The 25547-nt window shown below is 46.5% G+C and overlaps 1 protein-coding gene and 1 pseudogene across 2 annotated transcripts in view; one reads left to right on the top strand and one right to left on the bottom strand.

The window, feature by feature from the left end:
* The window catches only part of DHRS7 (dehydrogenase/reductase 7), a 797588-nt gene that overhangs the window by 98710 nt on the left and 673331 nt on the right, over positions 1 to 25547 (top strand). The window lies entirely within an intron of this gene.
* The window catches only part of LOC144783206 (coiled-coil domain-containing protein 71L-like), a 35252-nt pseudogene continuing 14675 nt past the window's right edge, over positions 4971 to 25547 (bottom strand).

Genomic DNA, 25547 nt, shown 5'->3' on the forward strand with positions numbered 1-25547 from the left:
AGTACTCTGTTGTGAACTCCCTTCTTATTCATAGCCGGGACGAAGAGAAAAAAAAAAAAAACATCATATAAAACAAGTAAGAAAAAGTTACACCTACCCTGCGTGCCCCCTTATTTAAACCCAATTACTTGCAGTCTTACAGTCTTACTGGTGAATTTTTTTTCTTTTTTTTTCTTTTTTTTCTTTCTCCCACTATACTGTATCCCTAAGTGCGTTTTTTTCCTTCTGTATTGTGTAATTTATTATTGGTTAGTTTAACCGCCTTTTCTCTTTTTTTTTTAGAAATGCCAAGCAACTTAGCCCTATGGTTGCAAAAGGTTTTCTCTAGGTACCCGCTCCCTTTTCTCTGCCCATAGTGAGCAGTAGTTCCTCTGCTGCCTGCACTGATCTTATATTGTGCATGGTGTTGTTGTACATGATTCTCAATGCGGCTGGAAAAACCAATTGAGCAACTGCACCATAGCTTCTAAAGGCCTCCAGTCTTTTCCCGAATTCCCATTGTCTGTCCAATGTTGCCCTGGACAAGTCTGATCGCACTTGAAAGTTAAATCCCCTTGCACTAACAATTTTCTGCTTTAGGGCCAGATTTAGGATAGTTTCCTTGAGGGAATACGTAAGAAAATTGACCAAAACCTTTCTGGGTTTAGTTCTTTTTGGATTCTTCCTAAAAGGCTCTCTGTGGATGCGTTGTATGTCAAGAGCCAATTCTTCCTCGGACTGGTCTAGTCGCAGTGCCTCCTTTAACAATGAGATGACGTATTGCTTGATATCTGAACCTTCCTTATCCTCAGGAATATTAAATATCCGAAGGTTATTCCTTCGGGCGTTGTTCTCAAGCGTCTCCATCCGTTCTGACAGCATTTGATCTTCCTTCCTAAGTGTGATCACATTTGCCTTAGCTTCATCTAGATGCAGGGACAAGCCTGTTACCTTGTCCTCAAGTGCCTCTGTTCTCGTTGTTAGATCATTTAGTTTTTTATCTAGGTTTTCACAGAAACACCTAATGTCCGCTTGATTAGCTGCGGAGGTTTCAAATCCTTTTTTGATGTCTGCTGATAAAGAGGCAAACATTCCCTGAAAGGATACCTGTAGAGTAGAAATCAGGTCAGTATTTACATCGGCAGATGGATTGGGCGGAATAGGACTCGCTAGGGGGACCAAAATGTCTGATATGGTTGTTATAGTCCCTTCCATAGGACCTTGTATACCTACTCCTGTTGTAGTGGCTGTTGCAGTTAATGAGGCCAACATAAGAGGAGGAGCCAGTGGGGGCGCTAGCACCAAAGCAAGAGGTGCGGGATGTCTTGATGCGTCAGCGCATAGATTACTAACCACTTTCTCTATGCTGCCGACTTGATCGTTGCCTGCCTCCAAACCTCCTAAGCCTGCCCCCAAACCTGTTTTGAGGTTCATAGAGGTTTCTACACCCTCCGTCCCCATCTCGAACAGTGTGTCAGTTTTATCCAACAAATCTTCGGACCTCAACATTCCCTTAAGCTCAGTATCCTCTGCTGATGTCTTTCCAAGTCCAAGTCTCTCTGGTAGTTGTACTACTTGAGGGATCACCTTAAAAAAAGAACTCAGTGATAAGGTTATTTTTGACACTGAGGTAACTTTTTTGCCTTTGGACCCTTTGGCTGATTTGCAAGTATAGGCTCGCTTAGCTTTGACCTGACCTGTTAGAAAAGAAGAAGGCTTCTTTTTACTATTACAGAGATGGTCTGAGGTAAAGTTATCGCCCTCCTCAGGTGCTACTGTTTTTACTGCAGGCTCAGCCTTATTTACCCAGTCTGCCGTGGGTGTACTCAAATTAGCCACAAGGGGGAGCTTAGATTTAATAGATTTAATAGCCTTGTCCTTACTGGACTTGCTGGACTTGCTGGACTCCCCTTTAGAATCTTTATACTTATTGCCTCTTAAATTGTATCCAGCCTCTGGCTCGTAACCCCCCTTATCGTCGCCTCCACCTTCCTTTTGCACTTGGACCAGTGTTGGCTCTCCCACTTTCAATGCCCTCTCATCCGTGGTCTCTTTCGCCTCTACCTCTACCTCCAGGGCGGCAGCAGCGACCTCGCGTCGTCCCAACAGCAAGCCTCGGATGTGGCGTCCTCGTCTGAGCTCCAGGGCGGCCAAACTCCACACCAAGCCGACAACCGGCACCGGGACACACCCCCGTCTCTCCTCTTGCCGACAGCTAAACACAGCGGCTGCAGAACTCCTCTCCGCGGCATCCGCATTCAGACACGCCCCCTCTAGACCCATCGAGCACCGAGGAAGCAGGTCAAAAAGTAAGCACTGGTTTTCTCCGCGTTTAAATTAATTGCCGAATTTCCAGGCGCTACATTTCCGATCTATATGCAGTCTAAGAACTGAACCGCATAAAAAAAACGGCATAATCTTAGTGAAGTAGGTTTCCAACGGGAGCTCATGAACAGAGCACCGCAGCGGCTCAAGCGGCCGCCGCCATGTTTTCATATGCGTAAGGCGAAAAGTAGGCAAGGGGAGAGATTCAGGGGGGAGGGGGTAAGAGCAGGGGAAGTAGACAGCGAATGAAGGAGGGAAAGAGGAGGGGGAGGGTGAGAGACACAACATGAAAGAAGAGGGGGAGGGTGGCGGAGGCACAAACCGGTAGACGAGTAAAAGCTGCATCCAAAGTCCAGTAAGCTGTGATCCCAGGAGAAGTGATATCATTCCCCCAACTCAGATGTGAGAGGCTCTCTTTACACAGTGGACTCTCTCAGAGGGGTCTCTGAGACTCCAAGGCCTACCTACTGGATCCTTCCCTAAAAAGGGTAGAGGGAGTGCTTTAGCAAGGGGCGCCATACCATGCCTCAACTGTGAGTGGCTCCCTTAGCACTGTGGACTCTCTCAGAGGGATCACTGAGACTCCAGAGTAAAAGTAGTTGGATCTTTCCCCAACAAGGGGAGAAGGAGTGCTTAGTTAAAGGGCACAAGGGACAGGGGGCGTAGCAGGTAAGGGGAGAGATAAAGGGGAAAGGAGCAGGGGAAGTAGACAAAGAATGAAAGAGGGGAAAGCGGTAGGGGAGGGTGAGAGAAAGCATAAAAAGATGGGGGAGGGTGCTTTACTCGGTTGACTCTCTCAGAGGGGTCTCTTAAGACTCCAAGGTCTAACTACTGGATCCTTCCGCAACAAGGGGAGAGGGAGTGCTTTGCTAAGGGGCGCCATACTATGCCTCAGCTGTGCGTGGATCCCTTGAGGATGTGGTCTCTCTCAGAGGGTTCACTAAGACTCCAGAGTAAGAATATTAGATCTTTCCCCAACAAGGGGAGAAGGAATGCTAAGTCAAAGGGTGCTAGGAAGAGGTTCGGAACTGGCAGGTCAACAGAGGGGGAACAAACGGCAAAAGAAAATCGCATTAATTACTGAAAGATAACACATACAATACCCGGATAAATTAACGATCCAGAAAAAGACAGGATCCACGAAAGGCAAGAGTCAGGGAGGACAAAGGGAGGGAGTCAGCGAGTTGAAGAGCCCCACAAAGAAGAGATATGGATAGCAGAAAAAGGAAATGAGTACTTTGTAGAGTCAATCAGGAGATAAATGCAAAAAATGGTGATTTCAAGTATAAAGAGCCACTACATATACTAGTGGTTAGAGTTGTAACTATGCAAAATAGTAAATGTAAATGTAAATGTGCTGGATTTGTAAAGCGCACGGCTGCCCGTGAGCGTCCCGGCGCTTGCTTAGGGAACCCGTCCTGGTATTCCCTGTGAGAAACCCCCGGCAGGGTGTCCACAAGGTGAAAGCCAGGCATCCCGCCGCAAGGGGCCGTAGTGGAGATTAAGCAAGCTATTGCCCAGAGTCGCAGAGTGTGACCCCGTGGGTTGAGTAGACACCAGAGCGAGAATTGTCGAGTCCGTGGAATTTTCGAGCCCGAGACCCGCCTAGGCGGGGAATCGAACCCTGGTCCACGGTCAATCTCAGCTTCCGGGTCTGCCGCCTCTAACCACTGAGCCACACTTCTCCACTCAGGGTTCTATTATCACAACGATTAGGATAAAAACGACTGTATGTTACTTATCAACAGAGTGAACGGAGAAATAAGACAACCAAGGGGGTAGAGAGAGGCAGGGGAGGGAGATGAGATAGGTTATAGGAGAGACAGGGACCTAGGGGGGGGAGAAAGAGTAAAGACCGTCCAGCCGAGGAGCAATGACTGAGGGTCGGCAGGATGAAGTCCGACGGACCGAGGGAGAGGACAAGAAAGAGAGGAGTTGTCCTAACGGCTAGGGCGGTCGACTTAGAATCTGGGGAACCGGGTTCGAGTCTCGGCAATGACGCTGAACATCCTGTGACTCTGGGCAAATCACTTAATCTCCCCATGCCTAACAAAAAAAAAGGAATGTGTCCTCATGTAATGCAACTGGTGCTATGTAAAGCGCTCCGCTACCAGATTTGGGTCAAGTTTGCGCTATATAAAACTGTAAAATAAAATAAAGAAATAAGAAACAACAAAATAGTGGCTCCATTCACGCTCTGCCATTTTGCGTCGTCAGTTCCCGGACACATCACTTGACCGTCACTCTGAAGCATCTCCAACTATGCAGTGATAGGGCAAATTAAGCAGTCACAGGTTAGATGCGGAGGAATAAACTCCAGTTAGGCAATCAGTGTCTATAAATCCTCGGCGGAAGGCAGTTTAGGCAGGCCGTTTCATACACAAAACCTCCGAGGGTAGTCCGTTCAGGCAGGCCGTTTCACACAAGGCCATGAAGGAAAGCCCGCACTCCTTTGGGACTCTCCGCTAGGGGTCTTCCCCTAAGACAGTGGGGCTAGGTCCAGGATGTTCTATCGTGGATGCAGGCCTCACGTGGCCCGGGGACCCCAGCCAATCCTCCAGGGGCGCGGACTCTAGAATGCATCTTTGGATGCCGAGGCCATGAGGGAGGGCTCGGAGGACTGTCGGTAAAGTGCGGTTCAGGTGTGTAAGCAGCCCTTCGCAGCGCTAGAGGCAGGTCATGGGGAAATTGCAGATGTGCCCCACGGGCTCCAGGTTAACCCGCAGGATTGCCGTGCCGGGCGCCGTGCAGCCGCCAGGCTGGTCTCGCACGACACGTCCCGCACGCCAATGCGGGGGAAGCTGGCTAGCAGGTGTGGAGTGGCCGTCTCCCAGATCTCCTCTAGGGAGCGGCCCAGGTGCAGGTAGGTAGCGGGGGTCAGCGGGCTTTGTAGGGGGCTGCTACGGCTGCTGCTTCTGCTGCAGCAGCCGCCGCTACTGGTGCTACTCATTTTGTGCTCGTTGCCACCGCTGGCTCGCCGCCGCTTTCTGGGACCCCATTTAGAAAAGCCACGCTTCCTCTTGGCGGGGGGCTTGGTCGGGCCGGCAGAGCCAGTTTTGGAGGCGCGAGCGCCGGCAGCGGCTTGTCCTGGCTGGGGCACCAGTGCGCGGCACGAAGAGTAGCCACAAACGTCCTTGCTGCGCAGATGACCGGCGAGAACTCGTGCCTCAGACTGCAGAGGAAGTTCCAGAGCTCCGTGTCCGAGCTCATGAAGTCCTTGGACTGCGGCATGAAGATTTAGAAGGCGCTCTCCAAGGCAGGCTGGGCATAGAGCAGCTGCGAGCGAGAGTACACCACCTTCTCGTGCTCCATGTCCGCGCAGCCGCTAGGCGGCACGGACACGGCGCTCCCTGCGCTCCCCCTCTTGACAGAGCGCCAGCCTGCCAGCCTGTGGGACGCCGAGGATGTCTGGTCAGGCCTGTAGAGGCGTATCAAGCATAGTTGACAGACCCGCAAACAATTGCAGCCAGTACTGTTGAATGGACGGACATAACCAGGCTAGGTGGAAAAAGTCCGCTCCCTCCCCCCCACATCTAGCGCATCGATCATCCTTCCTAAGTTAATATTTGTGAAGTTTGGCCGGAGTGTAATACAGCCTGTGTAGAAATTTGTAGTGTATAGTCTCAGCTGACTACTGGCTGTAATAGTCGCCGTCTGCTTGCAGCAGAATTCCCACTGGTCATCTGTGATGCGGTTTTCTAAGTCGACATCCCATTCATGCCGGGCCCTCAGAGTTTGGGGGGTAGGTGTGTTTTGTGCGTGGTGATAGAGAAGTGAGGTGACATGCCGGGGGGGGGCAGCCTGTAGCAGGGTGTGCAGGGGGAGCAGTGTGGGTGGTTCTTAGGGGATTGCAGGTGTGACTGCCCTAATACGCTGTCAGAGCCTGTCATACATGAATGTATCCATAGCCGTGGGTGTGGTGGTGCTGTAGAATTGGTCCCTAGACCGAAATGTGCCTGCTGTGTACATGTCTTCCCACGTGGTATAACGTAATTTCTCTAGCATCACGCGGCACTGTTTTTCATATGTGACTTGATATATGTATATGTGAAGTGAGGGATGATATACGAGGGGCATTTTGGGAGAGTAGAGCATGGGAGTTTCGAGCCGTTGGCAATTTTCTTCCAGGCTGTAACAGTACATTCCACCGTGGTAGGATCACGTTCTCGTTCTCGGAAGGAGGTGTATGAGAAACCCGAGATAGGAGCAGGGGCTATGTATCCCTCCTCCACCGCTAAGTGAGGCATGAAGGGTGGTGGATGGATCCAGTATATGGCAAAGTGGGCTTGTGCACAATAATAATAAAGTTCGAAGTTAGGGACTTCATATCCCCTTGTGAGAAGGACAAAATTAGTATATCCATGGCAAGACGGGATGGTTGCCGCCCCAGATTAGACATATGATTTGTGTTTGGAGCGCATTAAAGAAATGTTTGCTGGGGTGGTATGGTATATTAGTAAAAGATAGAGACACTTTGGTAATAGTACCATTTTAGCCAGAGTGGCCCTCCCAGCCTGTGGAGAGGGGCAGTGATAACCATCTTGTGATGCAGTCTGTCGCTTAGTCTAGTGTTACTCCATAATTGGCCTGTATTAATTCTTCTCTGTTTCTAGTAACTCTGATGCCAAGATACTTAACCTCCTCAGCCTGCCATGTAAGGGGGTAATCTAGGGGATACTGGGCTGTTCAGGCTGTGAGTGGAAATACCGCTGATTTAGCCCAGTTGATAATAATACCTGAAATGGCTCCAAATTTTGTGACCTCCCGTAGTACGTGATTGAGGTTTTCCTGTGGGTTTGTGGTGTATAAAGTGACATCAACTGTGTAGAGCGATATTATGAGCTGTCTGGATCAATGCCCTATCCTTATGGTGTTGCCGGATTTTCGTTCCCAAAGGCTCTATCGCCAGGGCAAAAAGGCTAGGGGATAGGGTGCAACCCTGACGAGTACCTCTAGTAATACTAAAACGGGGGGGACACGCACCATTAAGAAGGACTGTAGCTTTGGCTGTTGGTACAGCAGTTCTTTCCATCCAAGGAACGCCGGGGACATGCCTATATAGCGTAAGGTACCCAGGAGGTAGTCCCATTCGACAGAATCCAATACCTTTGTCGCATCCAGGAAAATGGCAGTCGCTGAGCTGCCGGGATCAATGTCTAGCAGGACAGTGAGGAGGGTCCAGAGGTTGTGTGATGTTGCTCTGTTGGGGACAAATCCGGACTGATCCGGCAAGTCTAGCCGGTCCATCAGTAAGGCCAGCCTATTGGATAAGACTTTCGCTAGAATTTTGGTGTCACAATTTATAAGGGAAAGGGGACGTAAGAAGTCATACTGGGAAGAGGGTTTGTCAGATTTGAGTAGTGAAATGATCAGGGCCTCTCGCATGGTAGGAGGAAGACGGCCTTCCTCACAGGCTTCATAGAAGACAGTATGGGTGCCAGTTGTGTCAGAAAGGTCTTGTAAAATTCGATGGGGAGTCGGTCCGATCCCGGCGCACATCCAGATTTCATTTGCATAAAAGCCGTGGTAATTTTGTCTAGTTCTAATTCGGCACTGAGGAACTCGCGTTGTGTATTACCCAACTACGCTAGAGCTGTATCTTCAAAGTACGATGTGAGGTCAAGTGGCATTGCCCTATTTGTAGTGTAAAGGGATTTGTAATATGTCATAAAAGTGTGAAGTTGGTTCGGAGTGTGTCGGGTCTACTTCTCCCTCAGGGTCATGGATTTCTGTGACATAAGTGGAAAATCTAGGTGGCCTGACCAGGTTCGCTAGAACCTTTCCCGGACGATCGCCCACCCCGTATGTACAGGCTACATGGTATTTGCCCCGCAATTTACATTCCCGTTCAGCGGCTTCAGTATAATCTGTAAGCTTATCCCATAGTTGAGACTTGGCTACATTCCCCCCCCCGGACCCATCACTTATTTGGCGTTCCAGTGCTTTAATATCTTTCTCTAACCGGGTAAGTTCATTTCAAATAACTTTAAGGATGCCTCTGCCTTTAGCTATGCAAGACCCTTGGACCGTCACCTTAAAGGCCTCCCAGACTGTAGTCAGGCTTGGCACCGAGTCTACATTGCGTTCAAAGTAGTCTTGGATTTCTTGTATGAGTTCAGTCCGGAATACTGCGTCTAAGAGGTGCAGGGGGTTAAGTCTCCAGTTGATGTAGGGGGATGGGTCAATAGAATGCTTCAGTATCATTACCACAGAGGAGTGATCGTAGAACGTTCTGGCCATATGAGTAGCCGCGTCTATCCAGCCAGACGCACCCAAGGACACAAACCAATAGTCCTAGCGGGACCAAGAGGAATGGTGTGTACCTTCCCTGAGTGCTGGGTGCATGTGTCGCCACACATCTAGGAGACTGTTCTCTGTAACTATGTCTACCAGCACCCTTTGCGTGGTTGTGTAGTGTAGTGCAGTAGGGCTAGATCTGTTCATTGGTGGGAATATGGCTGTATTAAAATCCCCACCCCAGAGGAGATAAGTGTATCCTATGGAAAGAATTTTGCTCAAGAGGGAAGTAAAGAAGGTAGGGTCATCTATATTAGGCCCGTAGTAATTTACAATAGTGATGTCCTGGGAGGTACATCGTCCCCACATCAGACAATAGCGTCTTGGGGGTCTGTGGAAGTGCCACTCAGTGTAAAGAGAGCAGTGCGTTTGATCAGAATCGCACCCCCCCTGTGAGTAGGTGGAATAGGGCGAAAAGCTTAGGTGGGATGCCCATCTAGCAGCAAAATTGGGCGCCACAGAGGGGTTGAGGTGGGTCTCCTGAAGGAGAGCTATCTGGACGTGGTGTCTCTCCAGATATCCTAAAACATAAAAAATTTTATGTGGGTCATTTAATCCTCAGATATTCCAGGTCATACAATTTATATTAGACTGCATCTTGATGTCTGGCATGGATTCTAATGTAGGGCTCTAAGTTCGGCATGACTCAAAGTGCTTTGAAGTACGGACTAGTATGTTCGTAGCAGAACAGATTGCTAGGTTAACAACCCTCCCTCCCACCCACTCCGACTTCCCCAACTTGTCAGGCATGTGTTCCCACCCAATAACAACAAGAAAAGAAAAAGAAGCGAAAGGGAGTTTGAGATGTTACAGAGATAAAGGGGTACTCCTGTGTGGGTGCTGCTAGGGGCCCGGGACATGTCTGTGTCCTCCTACGATCTTACCCGTCTGCTAACACGCCCAGCCGGGCTGGCTCCAGTAATGGGGGGAGGACAGGGGCTAGGCGATTCCGTTCAATTAGCCATTGTCTACGTTATCTGAAAAGAGTACTTAGGTGGCTGGATTCAATTAAGGTTGTAGCATCTGGCGTCCGAGGTCCCGCGTAATATGTCGCCTTCAAGGGAGTGGAATCAGTCTTGTGTCAATAGTGGGGTCACGGATCTGGAGCGGTGTCCATTGGAGGTCGCGGCTGGGGAGGATGCTCGGCAGGTTGAGGTAATCTTCGGCCTGCTGCGGGTTTAGGAACACATGTTGTTTCCCCAAATGTGTGATACGGAGTCGCGCTGGGTAGAGCATGGCGTATGGTATATTCAGGGCGAGCAGTTCCTTTTTGATGATAGTGAATTTGTGTATTGCCTCCTGCACATTTTGTGCGAAATCCGGGTAGAATTACAGGATTGTGTTTTCATATTCTACCTTCTTCCTCTCCCTTGCGAGGCGAAGCACTGTGTTCCTATCCCTGTAGTTGAGGAATCGAACAATTACAGGTCTTGGTGGCGCTCCCGGAGGTGGGCGAGCGTCCAAGGATCTATGGGCTCTTTCCACCACGAGGTGCTTGAAGAAAGCTTCGGCGCCAAACAGGTCGGTGAGCAATGTCTCTAAAAACATCCTTTATACGTCCATTGTTGGCAGATTCAGCTAGGCCCATGATGCAAACATTATTCCTCCTCGAGTGGGCCTCCAAAGCCTCTTTCTTCTCTGCTATGACTCTGAGCAGTCTGTCCATCTGTGACAGCTGCTTCTTACCACTCGAGGCACCGTCTTCTAGTTCAGAAATTCTATTTTCCGCTTCTTCAAGGCGATGGTCATGTTGTTTAAGTTTGTGCAACACAGAATCCATGCGCATGTTCATGGCATCAATTTTTGTGTCAATGGATGTGAGACTGTGTTTCATGGTCATCAATAGTGCCTTCACGTCGTGTTCCTGGCATTCTGGAGGCTCAGCTATGGGTTGTTCTTCAATGTGAGACCGCTGAGTTTTGCGTGGACTTGAAGGGGATTTTTGTTTGTTTTCCTTCAGTTCTACCCATCATGGAGGCTAGGGTAGGGGTCAGTGTCCCAGGTTGCAACTATTGGAGGTAGGAAGGTCAGCAGGTATGGGCTTCCACAGAACTCTCACTATGGTGAAGAGCAAGCGAGCAGTCCCAATGCTACGTGTTGTAGGTGGTAGTTTAGTGGTATGGACCTGTGAGGCCTCGCACCTGGGAAAGAGCTGGCGCGTGGAAGCTGCTGGGTTCTCCTCAGGTCGCCTCTCCCTCTGATGGGGCATCAGTGGCGCAGAGTCAACAGAGGCAGTGATCTCTTTGTGAAATCTCACAGCGGTCTGATGCTGGGCCTCTGATATAGCATCTAAGCCATGCTGAGTGGATGGGGTTACCCACAGCCTGGCGGATCTGCGTTGGTAGCTAGATGGGGTCTTCTCCCCACAAAGTCCCCCGCAAAAGGGGGGTCTGAGTATTGGGCATGGAAGGGTGAGCAACTGTCCAGATGGGTGGCGGTCCCAGCAAGTACCTGGGGGGTGCGCAGCGTCGGGAGGGTCAGTTGAGGGATTCACGCGTTCCCGCTCGCAAACCCCCCTGGCTCCTCACCTCACTGTATGCGAGTCTCGGATGTTGTTGGTCCGGTCACCTCGCAAGGTTCACCCGCTGCAATGTCTAGGCGGCAGTATGTGGTGGGCCGCCACCGGTCGTAGGTTGTCCAATCTCTTGGTGGGGCCGCCACATGGGAAGGTGCCTGTGCCTCGCCGTCTGGCCGTTCAGAGTCAGATCTGGTATGTGCCGGGAATATGCTTGGCTGCTCCTCCGATCACCGCCGGATACCTCCAACGCGGCGCACCAGGTCTCGATGCGACTTGCGCGCTAAGGAGGAAGAAAATGGCAGCGTCACAGCCTGCGCTGCGTTGGGGGGCCGCGGGTTCGAGTAGGGATGTCATCCGGGTGCACGCTCCAGACACCACAGCAGGAAGTGCCGGTCAGGATCTCGCCTGGGAAATAGCAGCTCACCAGCACTGTTTCGGCTCGGGAAGAAGCCGCTATGGGACCTCAAAACAAAGGGTGTGTAATTCCGCCAATTTAGGTAGAGGAGATGCGGCTCAAGATGGTATTATACGATGTTGGTTCGCCCGCCTGGCGAGAGCCTCACTGGTGTACGGCCATCTTGGTCGCATGCCACCTAGCCCCCTCCCCTTTTCTTTTTCTTTTTTTAATGCTTTTTCTGGGACTTGGCTCAAGCAAAGTCCTAAGATGGCTGCCAACACTTCCTGGTTTGAAGTGTTGGCAGCCAATCAGATCTCAGCAAGAGACCCGGAGGGGTTGCGGATCCTTCGCGTCCCTATACATATAAATTTGAATTTTGGTTAATATCTTTAAAACTACTGAAGGAATTTACACCAAATCACAAAAAGGCACCTCCATGGACCAACAGCTACCTTCCTGTCAAATTTGGTGTAATTCCATTCAGCAGCTCAGGCTGTAGCCGTGTCTATAGTTCCTATGGTAATTAACGTGGGGAAAACACGTTTTGGGGCTTTCCCTTTTTCTTGGCCCTCACATGACGGATCAACACAAATCTTTCATGACAGCAGCTGAAGGGAGTGTCGTATTAGTTTTGAAAGTTTCGTTAGACTTTGTCAAACAATGCCAAAGTTATTGGCAAATGAAAAAACATTCTTCCTATGGAAATTAGATCCTAGCTATAACTACCTACTGGCCTAATATATATATATATATATATATATATATATAATATTACCTACTGGCGGTCGCCAGTAGGTAGTTATAGTTAGGATCGTTTTCCATAGGAAATCCGCAACATTCTATTGGGAATAACTTTGGCGCCGAATGAGGGATCTCCCTGTAATTTTCCTTAACTTTGCCTCGCTGCGCTCCGCTCCTTCCCTGAAAGTTTCGGGGGGATCCGGCAAGCGGGGGCCGAGATAAAAGGGGGGTCCCAAAACGTGTTTTCCCCATGTTAATTTCCATAGGGCGATTGGACTCACTTTTAGCCCGAACGGCTGAATGGATTTCCACCAAACTTGGCAAAATTGTAGGGGCTGGTACCCCGATGTGCCTTTACTATGTCTCAAGGTATATGCTCTAGTGGTTTTAACGAAAATAAACTTTGAAAAAATATATATTGGGCTACATTGGGCTATATATATGTTAGAGCCCAAATGTAGCCCAATGTAGCCCAATGTAGCCCATAGATGGCCACCAGAGACAAAAAAAACAAATGTAGCCCAAATATCAGCCAGATGTAGCCCAACTATAGCCCAATGACAGAATGTCCCAGAGTGTTCTAAAGAACAACTAGAGCGCTAACAGTCTTACTTATGACAAAAGTATGGCACACCTGAAGTCATCTTGATTGGAATAAAGTGTTAACACTTAAAACATTTAATTTGCAAAGGAACAAAATGAGGGGGTTCATTTTGCCATAGAAATTATGATTAGTGCTGAAGAAAGAAAAATTAGGGCACATTTTAAGTGACTTCTCAAATCCTCTTATATTTCATTAAAAAAATTCTGATATGCAGTCTCCCAAGATGGCCACCAGAGACAAAAGAGCCCAAATGTAGCCCAAATATCAGCCAGATGTAGCCCAACTATAGCCCAATGACAGAATGTCCCAGAGTGTTTTAAAGAACAACTAGAACGCTAACAGTGTTACTTATGACAAAAGTATGGCACACCTGAAGTCATCTTGATTGGAATAAAGTGGTAACACTTAATACATTTAATTTGAAAAGGAACAAAATGAGGGGTTTCATTTTGCCATAGAATTATATATATATATATATATATATATATATATATATATATATATATATATATATATATATATATTCACTGAAAAAACCATAGGTTTCACACCAGTTATAGTTAGGAATTAGCATTTAAAAAACCTATTAAAGTCACTGAAAAAACCATAGGTTTCACACCAGTTATAGTTAGGTGGAAATTTTACTCGCATAAAACCATTGAAATTCCCACGTTATAGTTAGTTGGACTCACTATAACTTGCGCGTGCAATGCACTGCTGATGACGTCACATATTACATCACTCATGACATGGTCAGTGACATCACTCATGACATCACTGATAACATCTCAAATGACATCACTGATGACATCATCCAGTGAATGTGTATCTTTTTGAAAAAGAAATATTTTTTATATATGTATATCTAAAGGTGGATGGAAGAATAAATGGGTAAATAAATGTCTAAATGGATGTTTTTTTGTGTAAAATTGATTGGTTAACTGACTTATTAAATGTATCTTATTGAATACATATATTAGCGAGTAATGTTTAAATATTTAAATATCTGTATCTGTGTCTCACTTTGTGTATAAGTGGCTGCATGGGTTGGTGAGTAGCTACATGAGTGTGTATATGGGTTATTAGTTGTTTTTTTGAGTATCAGTGTCTGTATGGTTCGGTGGGGGATATTACTTAGAGCACAGATGCATGAATGAGTGACTCACTATTTGTATGTATTTTGAAGACAGCATGTGTGCAAGACTGTATGGGTGGATGATTGTGTGTATGGGTTGGTTAGTGAGTATGTGTTTTTATAATTGATTGTTTAAGAGAGTAAATATGTTTCCGTTTCTGTAGAAGTATGTGTAGTGGTGTGTATATAGCAGTATAATCAAGTAAATGTTTTTATGATAGTTTATTTGCATGTGTGAATTTGTGTGTGAGTAACTATATGGATGAGTATTAGTGTGTAACAGGATGTATAGGTGTATGAGTACATATGATGAGTAAGTACATGCATGAGTGACTATATAGAACTGTTGGTGAATGAGTGGATGTGTATGTAGATGTTGGAATTACCTAATAAGTTGTTGTAATTGGTATTGGTTTCTCCTTTTTTAAGAAAATGTTAGTTTCTATTTTTGAATGTGTGTGTCAAAGGTTATTTTATGCTGATAGGAGGTCTGCCACTTTGTCACAAGGATGTTGTCATCAGTGATGTCATTTGAGATGTCATCAGTGATGTCATGAGTGATGTCACTGGCCATGTCATGAGTGATGTAATATGTGACGTCATCAGCAGTGCATTGCACGCGCAAGTTATAGTGAGTCCAACTAACTATAACGTGGGAATTTCAATGGTTTTATGCGAGTAAAATTTCCACCTAACTATAACTGGTGTGAAACCTATGGTTTTTTCAGTGAATATATATATATATATTACCTACTGGCGGTCGCCAGTAGGTAGTTATAGTTAGGACCTAGTTTCCATAGGAAATCCGCAACCTTCTATTGAGAATAACTTTGGCGCCGGTGGACGAATCTTTGCGAATTTCTCAAAGAAGATGGCCTGCTCCGCTCCGCTCCTTCCCATAAAGTTTGGGGGGGATTCATCAAGTGGGGGCTGAGATAAAAGGGGGGTCCCAAAACGTGTTTTCCCCATGTTATTTCCCATAGGACGTTTAGACACGGCTACAGCTCGAACGGCTGAATGGATTTATAAGAAATTTGGTAGAAAGGTAGAGTCCGGCTCGCGGATTACGCTTTTCTTTGAATGGTGTAAATCTGTTCAGTAGTTGCTGAGAAAATTAACTTTGAAAAAATATATATTTGGCTACATTGGGCTATATATATGTTAGAGCCCAAATGTAGCCCAATGTAGCCCAAAGATGGCCACCAGAGACAAAAAAAAACAAATGTAGCCCAAATATCAGCCAGATGTAGCCCAACTATAGCCCAATGACAGAATGTCCCAGAGTGTTCTAAAGAACAACTAGAGCGCTAACAGTCTTACTTATGACAAAAGTATGGCACACCTGAAGTCATCTTGATTGGAATAAAGTGTTAACACTTAAAACATTTAATTTAAAAAGGAACAAAATGAGGGGGTTCATTTTGCCATAGAAATTATGATTAGTGCTGAAGAAAGAAAAATTAGGGCACATTTTGAGTGACTTCTCAAATCCTCTTATATTTCATTAAAAAAATTCTGATATGCAGTCTCCCAAGATGGCCACCAGAGACAAAAGAGCCCAAATGTAGCCCAAATATCAGCCAGATGTAGCCCAACTATAGCCCAATGACAGTAGTTAGGACCTAGTTTCCATAGGAAATCCGCAACATTCTATTGAGAATAACTTTGGCGCCGGTGGACGAATCGTTGCGAATTTCTCAAAGAAGATGGCCTGCTCCACTCCGCTCCTTCCCTGAAAGTTTGGGGGGATTCGTCAAGTGGGGGCTGAGATAAAAGGGGGGTCCCAAAACGTGTTTTCCCCATGTTATTTTCCATAGGACGTTTAGACACGGCTACAGCTCGAACGGCTGAATGGATTTATAAGAAATTTGGTAGAAAGGTAGAGTCCGGCTCGCAGATTACGCTTTTCTTTGAATGGTGTAAATCTGTTCAGTAGTTGCTGAGAAAATTAACTTTGAAAAAATATATATTGGGCTACATTGGGCTATATATATGTTAGAGCCCAAATGTAGCCCAATGTAGCCCAATGTAGCCCAAAGATGGCCACCAGAGACAAAAAAAAAACAAATGTAGCCCAAATATCAGCCAGATGTAGCCCAACTATAGCCCAATGACAGAATGTCCCAGAGTGTTCTAAAGAACAACTAGAGCGCTAACCGTCTTACTTATGACAAAAGTATGGCACACCTGAAGTCATCTTGATTGGAATAAAGTGTTAACACTTAAAACATTTAATTTGCAAAGGAATAAAATGAGGGGGTTCATTTTGCCATAGAAATTATGATTAGTGCTGAAGAAAGAAAAATTAGGGCACATTTTGAGTGACTTCTCAAATACTCTTATATTTCATTAAAAAAATTCTGATATGCAGTCTCCCAAGATGGCCACGAGAGACAAAAGAGCCCAAATGTAGCCCAAATATCAGCCAGATGTAGCCCAACTATAGCCCAATGACAGAATGTCCCAGAGTGTTCTAAAGAACAACTAGAATGCTAACAGTCTTACTTATGACAAAAGTATGGCACACCTGAAGTCATCTTGATTGGAATAAAGTGGTAACACTTAATACATTTAATTTGAAAAGGAACAAAATGAGGGGTTTCATTTTGCCATAGAAATTATATATATATATATATATATATATATATATATATATATATATATATATATATATTCACTGAAAAAACCATAGGTTTTAAACACGTTATAGTTAGGAAGTAGCATTTAAAAAACCTATGAAATTCACTGAAAAAACTATAGGTTTTACACACGTTATAATTAGGAAATAGCATTTACAAAACCTATGAAATTCACTGAAAAAACCATAGGTTTGACACCAGTCATAGTTAGCTGGAAATTTTACTCGCATAAAACCAATGAAATTCCCATGTTATAGTTAGTTGGACTCACTATAACTTGCGCGTGCAATGCATATTACATCATTCATGACATGGTCCGTGACATCACTGATGACATCTCAAATTACATCACTGATGACCTCATCCAGTGAATGTGGTTTGCTTCGTTATTTAAATATGTATTATATATATAGCAATCTGCATTGAAGAATGAATGGATATATACATTACCGGATAGAGGATTTAGTAGCAGTGTGATTGACTGTTTACTTGGCTAATTTATAGTGTCTCACTAAATATATTGGATAGTGACTAAACTGTGTGAATATCTGTATCACTTTGTCAGTTGTTGTGTAAACTGCTGCACCAGTTGCTTACTAGCTACGTGAAAGTCTATATTAGTTATTGATTACTTAATTGAGTATTTGTATGGGAGAGTGAATGTGTGTGTGATTCGGTGGGGGTGTGTGACTGCCCAAAAATGTGTGAATAGTTGATTCAGTAGGTATATGAGGTTAAGACTGCATGTTATAACAGTTGTTTGGGTGAGTGAATACCTTTATGGGTGTGGTGATGAGCAAATATATCTCTCAATGGTACTTGTCCAACAAACTAGGCAGTGTATGTGCCAGTTGTTGTATATAAATAAGTATACATAAGACTCACAGATTGTATGAGTGACTGTATGGATAACTGTATACTTGTAATAGTGATCTTATAACATACTAAGTATGAGTTATTATCTATATGAATAAATGAAGTGGTGTTTGTATAAGTGTGTAGCTGACTAAATGTAAGTATGATCCATTGTTTGCATAAGTGAGTAGGATGACTGCATAAGTGAATAGGATATGTGCTGGTGTGTAATGTCGATATAGGTGTATAAGTATATTTGAAAGTGTTCTATTGATCATTGACATCATGTATGAGTGAATCTATAGGTAAGTGTTTAGATGTGTGTGTAGATCTAGGAATCACTGAGTGGGTTTTTAGAAATTTGTATTGGTGTGTCAATGGATTCAAATATGGTACTCTGTATTTTACAGTGAGTGATGAAAGGTTATACTAGTGTATGATGAGGTGTATCTGATTGTCACGTGGATGATGTCATCAGTGATGTCATTTGAGATGTCATCAGCAATGTCATCAGTGATGTCACTGACCATGTCATGAATGATGTAATATGTTGACATCATCATCAGCGGATTGCGGGTGCGCGAGTTACAGTTAGCAGAACTAACTATAACGGAGGAATTTCAATGGTTTTGTACGAGTGAAATGTCCAGCTAACTATAACAGCCCTGAAACTTATGGTTTTTTCAGTGAATTTCTAAGGTTTTTTAAATGCTAATTCCTCACTATCACATGTCTGAAACCTATGTTTTTTTCTGTGAATTTCAAAGGTTTTTTTAAATGATAATTTTTAAATGTAATAATAGTTATATGTATTTTTGTTATACTGATTTTCTACAGTTTTTAAATGTTTATTTTTACATATTTTATTTTTTAAATTACATTATATTTTTTTTATATAAATGGAAATAAAAATGTTTTTTAAAATATTGAAACTGAAATTTTGTTTTTTGTCAGGATCAGTGGATGAGTACTTGGGTACTGACTGGATGATTAGAGTACTGCAAGGAGAGTGCCTGAGTGAATTTATGAGTGTTTGGGTTTTGGCGCAGTGAATGGATTAGTACATGGTGTTGAATAAGTCACTAGAGGAGTGCAAGGGGAGTGACAGGGTGTTTGCTGGAAGTGTAAGGATACTGACTGGAGAATTGAAGGTGTGAAAGACAAGTGTGTAGGTGGTTAGAGGACTGCATACATAGTGGATATGGGTTTGAAGCAGTCCATGTGCTAAGGCATGGCTCACTGCATGAGTACTTGGGTACTGACTGAATGATTAGAGTACTGCAAGGAGAGTGCTGGGTGAATTTATAAGTGTTTGGGTTTTGGCGCAGTGAATGGATTAGTACATGGTGCTGAATGGGTCACTAGAGGAGTGCAAGAGGAGTGACAGGGTGTTTGCTGGAAGTGTATGGATACTGACTGGGGAATTGAAGGTGTGAAAGACAAGTGTGTAGGTGGTTAGAGGACTGCATGCATAGTGGATAGGAGTATGAAGCAGTCCATGTGCTAAGGCCTGGCTCGCTGCATGAGTACTTGGATACTGACTGAATGTTTACAGTACTGCAAGCAGAGTGCCTGGTTGAATTTATAAGTGTTTGGGTTTTGGTACAGTGAATGGATTAGTACATGGTGCTGAATGGGTCACTGGAGGAGTGCAAGGGGATTGACAGGGTGTTTGCTGGAGAGTACGGAACCTGACTGGGGAATTGAAGGTGTGAAAGACAAGTGTGTAGGTGGTTAGAGGACTGCATCCATAGTGGATAGGCGTTTGAAGCAATCCATGTGCTAAGGCCTGGCTCAGTGCATGAGTACTTGGGTACTGACTGAATGATTACAGTACTGCAAGGAGAGTGCCTGGGTGAATTTATAAGTGGTTGGGTTTTCGTGCAGTTTTTACAATTTTTTCAGATGGGTATTGGTGGTAACTGACTCTGACTAACCAGTCCTAGAGCCAGTGCTATGCTAAAAGACATATTCAGAATACAGTTAAAACACCTAGATACACTAGAGAACACTATGCGTTGGGGTACCCCTGTGATTAGCCCCTAGTATATAATAGGGTAGGGGGATTAAAACTACCTCTTAAAACGCGCCACAGGGCACGTTTGCACAATGGTGAAGGGAGGTGGGGGCGAGCTCACGTGTGCAAACACGCCCTGTGGCTGTTTTAATTTGGGGGATAAAGTCCCCTTGAATCCCGAGTGTCCCTTGGGTCCAACTAGCCCACCAGGTATCTCCAGTTAGCGCCACAGAGCCGCGTTGCAGAGAGGTGTAAAAAGTGGCACGACCAGCACCACCTCTCTGCAACTCAGCACAGAGGCACTTACTGGAAGCACCTGGTGGACTAGTTGGCCCCCAGGGGCCCTCAGGATTGAAGGCAAATTAAAACGCGCCACGGGGCATGTTTGAACACGTCACCTCAGCCCCATCCCCTCACCACTGTGTAAACACACCCTGTGGCCATTTTAATTTGGGAGATTAAGTCCCCTTGTATCCTGCGGGTCCCTAGGGTCCAAGTAGCCCACTAGGTACCTCCAGTAAGCGCCACAGAGCTGCGTTGCAGAGAGGTGTAAAAAGGAGCACGGCCTGTGCCACCTCTCTGAAACACAGCGCAGTGGTGCTTACTGGAAGCACCTGGTGGGCTAGTTAGCCCCCAGGGGCCCTCAGGATCGACGGGCAAATTATTTCCCCAACCTAAAATCACCACAGGACGTGTTTTCACACGTCACCTCAGGCCCCATCCCCTCCCTTTACCACTGTGTAAACGCGCCCTGTGGCCTTTTTAAGTTGGGAGATTAAGTCCCCTTGAATCCTGAGGGTCCCTAGGGTCAAACTAGCCCACTAGTTACCTCCAGTAAGCGCCGTTGCAGAGAGGTGTAAAAAGGAGCACGGCCAGGACCACCTCTCCACAACGCAGCGCAGTGGCGCTTACTGGAAGCACCTGGTGGGCTAGTTAGCCCTCAGGATTGAAGGGAAATTATTTCCCCAACTTAAAACGTGCCACGGGGCGTGTTTGCACACGTCACCTCAGCCCCATCCCCTCCCTTCACCACTGTGTAAACACACCCTGTGGCCATTTTAATTTGGGAGATTAAGTCGCCTTGTATCCTGCGGGTCCCTAGGGTCCAAGTAGCCCACTAGGTACCTCCAGTAAGCGCCACAGAGCTGCGTTGCAGAGAGGTGTAAAAAGGAGCACGGCCTGGGCCACCTCTCTGAAACACAGCGCAGTGGTGCATACGGGAAGCACCCGGTGGGCTAGTTAGCCCCCAGGGGCCCTCAGGATTGATGGGCAAATTATTTCCCCAACCTAAAATAGCCACAGGACATGTTTTCACACGTCACCTCAGGCCCCATCCCCTCCCTTTACCACTGAGTAAACTCGCCCTGTGGCCTTTTTAAGTTGGGAGATTAAGTCCCCTTGAATCCTGAGGGTCCCTAGGGTCAAACTAGCCCACTAGTTACCTCCAGTAAGCGCCGTTGCAGAGAGGTGTATAAAGGAGCACGGCCAAGACCACTTCTCTGGAACGCAGCGCAGTGGCGCTTACTGGAAGCACCTGGTGGGCTAGTTAGCCCTCAGGATTGAAGGGAAATTATTTCCCCAACTTAAAACGCGCCACGGGGCGTGTTTGCACACGTCACCTCAGGCCCTGTCCCCTCCCTTCACCACTGTGTAAATGGGCCCTGTGGCCATTTTAAGTTGGGAGATTAAGTCCCCTTGAATCCTAAGGGTCCCTAGGGTCAAACTAGCCCACTAAGTACCTCCTGTAAGTGCCACAGAGCTGCGTTGCAGAGAGGTGTAAAAAAAGGCGTGGTTTCGGAACACCTGTCTGCAACACAGCTCCCTGGCGCATACTGGAGATAACTGGTGGGCTAGTTGGCCCTCTGGGACCCTCAGTATTGAAGGGGAATTAATTCCCCAACTTACAACTTGCCAGGGGGGGCGTTTGTACAATGGTGAAGGAAGGGGGCGGGGCCTGAGGTGACATGTGTGCAGCACGCCCTGTGGCGCATTTTAAGTTGGGGAATTGATTCCTCTTCAATCCTGAGGGTCCGTAACATGCAGCTCCCCATTTGGATAAGCAATCTGCTTAGCTTCATTGAAGCAAGAGCAGGTTTCCCTGCTCTTGTTTCAATGAAGCACAGCAGTTTGCAATGACAGGGTGGGACCCGCGAGGCTCCCGCCCTGTTATTGCAAACAGCAGTGTCCCAGGGGTGGGCACCCCGGGACACTTCAGGAGCCGGCCCTGGGGTGTGGCGGCCCCCAGGGCCATGACAGGCTCCAGTAGGGGGGCGGCGCGGCCCCCCTCCCATCACTTACAAAGCCCCGGGGGTGGTGGTTAGTCACGGACCCCCTAATTATAATACTTAGTGCCCTGGGGAGGTGGCTGTCCCCGGGGCGTGTGGTGGGGTTCAAGCCCCCCCTCGCAGGTTTATTTAAAAAAAAAGCCCCAGGGGGTGGTGGTCCCCGGGGCTGCGGGGGTCTGTTAGCCCCCCGCATATATTCTAATGAAGCCCCGGAGGTGGTGATCCCTGGGCTTGGGAGGGCCTTTGAGCCCCCCACCCATGTGTATTGAAGCCCTGGGAGGTGGCGGTGTCCGGGGCTGGGGGGGCTGTGAGCCCCCCCACATAATTTTATAAAGCCCCGGGGGATAGCGGTCCCCAGGGCTCACATAACAATTTTGCTCCCGGGGCTTGGCCCCCCCTACCAAGGAAGCATGGGAGCCCGCGCTTGTTTTTTCTTTCACGGCATGATCCACGCACCCTGCATGAATTTTGCCATTTTAATAAATATATATATATTTTTTGGGGCCTTGGGGGTCCTTGTGGGACCCCCCCTGAGTAGTCCTAGGGGGTCAGGGTGGTTCTACCCTGCCCCCTTTTCATGTTTTGCGTGTTTTTTCTAATGTTGTCTTGTGCCTCGGTTCTACCGAAGCACAAAATGGCTGCCAACACTTCCTGGTTTGGAGTGTTGACAGCCAATTAGTATACAGCTTGTCATTGGGAGGGTGTGCGGATCCTGCGTGGCCATAGATATATATGTGATTTTACTTTTGAATTTCTCAGCAACTACTGAATGGATTAACACCATTTAAAAAAAAGGCACCTTTCTGAACCAAGGGCTACCTCTTTGCCAAATTTGGTGTAATTCCGTTCACCTATGGGAAATTACATGTGGAAAACACGTTTTGGGACCCCCCTTTTTTGTCGGCCCCCGCTTGACAAATCACCATGAAACATTCAGGATAGGAGCAGACCGGAGCGGACCATAAATTTTGCGAAGATTCGTCAATCGGCGCCAAAGTTATTGGGAATAGAATGTTGCAGATTTCCTATAGAAAATAGGTCCTAACTATAACTACCTACTGGCGACTGCCAGTAGGTAATATGTATACATATATATATATATATATTCAATCCAGAGTTTAAGCCCTGACAAGAAGATGCCACAGGAACGGCATATTTGCATCCATTTCATTTTAAGGATCAGCAGCAAACTGGAGGTGCAGACACTCGTTCGCCAAGTAAGTAACTGCCAGACCGGTTTCGGGATGGTGATCCCTTTATCAATGGCGACCGTTGGTTATGATGAGTGGCGTGTACTCTATATCAAAAGAACCTGCTGCAGTGGGCGTGGCAGAATAAGCCAAAACTGGACAGTACAGCATTTTCTTCTCCGGCCCACTGGGGTCTGAACTTGTTTTATTTAACCGTTTTTAATGATGAACTCACTGGAGTATGTATTTGTTAGTGACTCCAAGAACCAGCATGCCGCTTCGCGGACACGCCCACTGCAGCAGGTTCTTTTGATATAGAGTACACGCCACTCATCATTACCAACGGTCGCCATTGATAAAGGGATCACCATCCCGAAACCAGTCTGGCAGTTACTTACTTGGCGAACGAGTGTCTGCACCTCCAGGTAGCTGCTGATCCTTAAAATGAAATGGATGCAAATATGCCGTTCCTGTGGCATCTTCTTGTCAGGGCTTAAACTCTGGATTGAATATATATATATATATATATATATATATATATATATATATATATCCAACACACGAAAGTTTGCCAATTTAGGAAAGCCACATACAGGTAGGTTCCAATCGTGTTTATTTCAAAGGCTGCAGCGTGTTGAAGAGCAGTTTACAAAGGAGATATACAGCCTGACGCGTTTCACGCTCTGCGAGCGTTTCCTCAGAGGCATCATTAGCATACGCTGCGTGAAAGGCACTACTTATCATAATGGTTCCCAGTCCCAGTGGGCGTTGGCTCGTGCTGAGCCCGATGGTCCATGTAGTGCCTTGGATTCAAACTCCAGTGAGCCGCTTTGCGTTCTGCCAATTAGTGAAATAAAAATAAAACCAAAGTTGGTGTTTGTAAATCGTCCTTTCAAAACAAACTGCACATTATAATCCTTCGAACACAACCTCCTGTCCACAAACTGGCTGCACTGTTGCTCCAGCTGAGTCCATCGCTAAATGGCGGGCTTTCCCACGACCGGGCCGGCCGTCTTTACATCCAACACACGAAAGTTTGCCAATTTAGGAAAGCCACATACAGGTAGGTTCCAATCGTGTTTATTTCAAAGGCTGCAGCGTGTTGAAGAGCAGTTTACAAAGGAGATATACAGCCTGACGCGTTTCACGCTCTGCGAGCGTTTCCTCAGAGGCATCATTAGCATACGCTGCGTGAAAGGCACTACTTATCATAATGGTTCCCAGTCCCAGTGGGCGTTGGCTCGTGCTGAGCCCGATGGTCCATGTAGTGCCTTGGATTCAAACTCCAGTGAGCCGCTTTGTGTTCTGCCAATTAGTGAAATAAAAATAAAACCAAAGTTGGTGTTTGTAAATCGTCCTTTCAAAACAAACTGCACATTATAATCCTTCGAACACAACCTCCTGTCCACCAACTGGCTGCACTGTTGCTCCAGCTGAGTCCATCGCTAAATGGCGGGTTTTCCCACGACCGGGCCGGCCGTCTTTACATCCAACACACGAAAGTTTGCCAATTTAGGAAAGCCACATACAGGTAGGTTCCAATCGTGTTTATTTCAAAGGCTGCAGCGTGTTGAAGAGCAGTTTACAAAGGAGATATACAGCCTGACGCGTTTCACGCTCTGCGAGCGTTTCCTCAGAGGCATCATTAGCATACGCTGCGTGAAAGGCACTACTTATCATAATGGTTCCCAGTCCCAGTGGGCGTTGGCTTGTGCTGAGCCCGATGGTCCATGTAGTGCCTTGGATTCAAACTCCAGTGAGCCGCTTTGCGTTCTGCCAATTAGTGAAATAAAAATAAAACCAAAGTTGGTGTTTGTAAATCGTCCTTTCAAAACAAACTGCACATTATAATCCTTCGAACACAACCTCCTGTCCACCAACTGGCTGCACTGTTGCTCCAGCTGAGTCCATCGCTAAATGGCGGGCTTCCCCACGACCGGGCCGGCCGTCTTTACATTCAACACACGAAAGTTTGCCAATTTAGGAAAGCCACATACAGGTAGGTTCCAATCGTGTTTATTTCAAAGGCTGCAGCGTGTTGAAGAGCAGTTTACAAAGGAGATATACAGCCTGACGCGTTTCACGCTCTGCGAGCGTTTCCTCAGAGGCATCATTAGCATACGCTGCGTGAAAGGCACTACTTATCATAATGGTTGCCAGTCCCAGTGGGCGTTGGCTCGTGCTGAGCCCGATGGTCCATGTAGTGCCTTGGATTCAAACTCCAGTGAGCCGCTTTGCGTTCTGCCAATTAGTGAAATAAAAATAAAACCAAAGTTGGTGTTTGTAAATCGTCCTTTCAAAACAAACTGCACATTATAATCCTTCGAACACAACCTCCTGTCCACCAACTGGCTGCACTGTTGCTCCAGCTGAGTCCATCGCTAAATGGCGGGCTTTATATATATTACCTACTGGCAGTTGCCAGTAGGTAGTTATAGTTAGGACCTATTATCCTTAGGAAAACCCCAATAATCTATTGTCAATAACTTTGGCGTTGATTGATGAATCTTCTTGAAATTTCCCAAACTTTTGGCCAGCTCAGTTCAGGGGGTGATTGGTGAAGCG

The sequence above is a fragment of the Lissotriton helveticus genome, chromosome 9 (assembly GCF_964261635.1).
Source record: "Lissotriton helveticus chromosome 9, aLisHel1.1, whole genome shotgun sequence".
Classification (NCBI taxonomy): domain Eukaryota; kingdom Metazoa; phylum Chordata; class Amphibia; order Caudata; family Salamandridae; genus Lissotriton; species Lissotriton helveticus.